The sequence below is a fragment of the Chiloscyllium plagiosum genome, chromosome 9, assembly GCF_004010195.1.
Source record: "Chiloscyllium plagiosum isolate BGI_BamShark_2017 chromosome 9, ASM401019v2, whole genome shotgun sequence".
Taxonomy (NCBI): domain Eukaryota; kingdom Metazoa; phylum Chordata; class Chondrichthyes; order Orectolobiformes; family Hemiscylliidae; genus Chiloscyllium; species Chiloscyllium plagiosum.
The window spans coordinates 23,482,292-23,485,467 of record NC_057718.1 but is presented as its reverse complement, the minus strand read 5'-3'; positions in this window follow the sequence as shown (position 1 = coordinate 23,485,467).

Here is a 3,176-nt window from a genome sequence, read left to right as displayed (position 1 = left end):
GATGGAGAGGTCCAGGAAGGGGAGGGCGGTGTCAGAGATTGTCCAGGTAAATTTAAGGTCAGGATGGAATGTGTTGGTGAAGTTGATGAATTGCTCAACCTCCTCGCGGGAGCACGAGGTGGCGCCAATGCAGTCATCAATGTAACGGAGGAAGAGGTGGGGAGTGGTGCCAGTGTAATTATGGAAGATCAACTGTTCTACATAGCCAACAAATTGTCATGCTTTTTGTACACTTGCTTGAATGGTTGATTTTCTTTATTTTTAAAAGTCTTGGTTATTGCCAACGCAGCAGACTTGCCATTGTTTCAAAACCAGCTCGAAGCTTTCCTTGCAGCAGTAACCCTCAATCTCTGAATGTTAAACTGAAATGTCAGTGATCACAACACACAGACCTTGACTTTTACAGTTCCCTGCCTCTCTGCATTCAGAACGCTCAATGCATTTAAACAATGCTCATCTTGAAAATCAATCACTGTCTCTCTCAATCATCAGAGAGGTGAGAGGAGTCAGATCTATCTCTAGAGAGATAGAAAGAGATAGAGCTATCTCAAGAGACATAAAACTACCTCGAGAGAGATGAAGATTAATTTCGCTTAGAGAGAGAGGGAAAGGTTTGATTGTGGAGAGGTCAAAAAGTAGAATGGAATTTAATGTCGGCAAAAGGAGTCTTGGTCACTGACTGGGGAGCTGGAAGGAACCCTGTATCTCCTTTTCTGAAGCTCCACCCTGCTAAATGGTAATTTGGTACTTAACTGGACAGCAAGGATAGGGGTATTCTTCTCAGTAGACACTCTGTCTCTGCCTCCCCGATGCCAGGTCTGCCAATCAGCCTGACAATGAGGACCTCCCATCTTGCCCATCAGAAGCTCATAAGCAAATAGGTTTTGATTCTGAGGCTCCATGAATGGTCAGTCTTCCCCCACTGCACCTACCACAACCATCTCCTCCACCTCTTCAGAAGTCAACCATCCTCCAAGTGTTACTGCTGTCTGCCTGGGAGTCTCCTGCAGTGATGAAGTTCCAAGAAGAGCGATTGTTTTAGGAGTCTGGCTTCAGAGAGCTAAGCTATTTGTCCCACCCAACAGAGCTGACATTTGGATACTAGCACCTCAATGCTGGCCATGTTGACTCAGTTTCTGAATGAGTCTCATCTGCAGGGTGGAGCTCGATGACTGAAGTTGAAATGGCTGGAGAAGTTGGAGTTTCAGAGGAAAGGTAAATGGCGATAGCTGAATCAGTTTGCTGTCTGAAGAAGATGGGAACGGAGGTTGTGATATTGTTCACGGAACAAAATCTGCCATCTTTGTCAGTCAGGTGATTCTAGAGCCACTGCAATATGGCTGGAACCAATCTGCACTTTGGAATGACTCAGTAAGCCAACTGCAATGCTATGAAAAGGGATAACAGGAATAAAACAGGACAGATCACTTGCCTCGCTTTTGCCTGGGCATTTAATGCTTTCCAAATTACGTGCAAACCTGACTTAACCAGAACTTAATGACTGTTCCTTTCTGTCATTGGGTTGGAACCCTGGAACTTCCACTGTAATAATATTGCGGCTGTGTCACCGTTCAAGAAGACAGCCCACTACCAGCTTCTCAAGGGCAATAACTATTGGCTTTATCAGTGATGCCCACATAGAGTCATAGAGATACTGTACACAGCAATCTGACCTCCTCCCATTTGCCAGCATTTGGCTCATATCTCTCTAAACCCTTCCTATACATCTACCCATCCAGGTGTTGTAATTGTACCATCCTCTACCACCTTGTCTGGCAGTCCATTCCATACCACTCTCTGCGTGAAAAAGTTACCCTTTAGGTCCTTTTTACATCTTTCCCCTCTCACCTTAAACCTATACCCTCTAGTTTTAGACTCCCCCACCCGAGGAAACAGACCTTAGCTATTCACCCATCCATGCCCCTCATGATTTTATTAACGTCTATAAGGCCACCTCTTCGCCTTCAAAAAGTGAACATGTTTGTAACTCTATTGATGTCTTCAATGGTAGAACTTGGAACCAATAAGAAGACACACAGGTACAAAACAATTCTGACGTGACAATAATGTGGTCCATACAAGACTATTATTGATGCTTAATACCTGAAATTTTTGTTAACATTCAGTTTATCCTGCAGAGGTATAACAAGTTAAAGATTTTCAAAGTCTGAATGGCAACCTGTATTATGTCTTTCATATTTCCATTGCTATCTTATTACAGTGACAAGCTACAAATTCTATACATAACACTGAAATCCCATTTTAGATTTGCCCTTAGGTGAAGAAATATGCAAGTATTATTCCACACTTGTTTTACAAATAAATTTCATGTTAGCAAAATAATATACTAATTTAGTCTGAAATATTTTACAATTACAAAAAGTGGCAAAATGGCTACAGGTTTAAAATGAAAGCTGAAATCCAATTGGTTACAGAAAAGGACAAAAACAATTCAGAATAAGAATAATTAACTGGAGCAAAGCCAATTTCAATGGCATTGGAATGAGTCTTGGCTTGATAAATTGGAATCAAAGATTAGTAGTCAAAATTGTAACTGAATGTGGACTCCCTTTGAATAAGCAATAGTTTTAAAAAAAGCTAAATTACATTCCAATGAAAGGGACAGATAGGGTAAACAATTCTGGAGCTCTCTGGATGACGAACGAGATAGAAATCAGGATGAAGTAGGAAACGTATGCTTATAACAGATGCCAGGTAGATAATTATGAACCAGGCTAAATATAAACGATTCAGTGGAGAATTGGAAAAGCTAATAAGTGTAACAAAAGGAGAGAATGAGAAGAGACTGGCAGCTAACATAAAAGGGAATCTGAAAGCCTTCCATCGACACATGGATAGCCGATGTTGGTGCGGAGTTGATTAGGGAGCAAAAACAGAAATTTACATCTGGAAGCAGGGCAAGACTGAGTATTAAATGAATATTTTGCATCTATCTTCACCAAAGAAGATTCTGCCCAAGTCATGGTGAAAGAGGAAGTAGTTCAGACCCTTGAAGGATTTTAAATTGATAAGGAGGAAATATTGAATAGGTTTTTTTGTACTTAAAGTTGATTAAGCACTGGGTCCAGATACTGAAGAAAGTGACAGCAGAAATTGCAGTCGATGTCCTTAATTTTCCAATCCTTCTTTGACTTTGGGGAGTGCCAGACGATTGG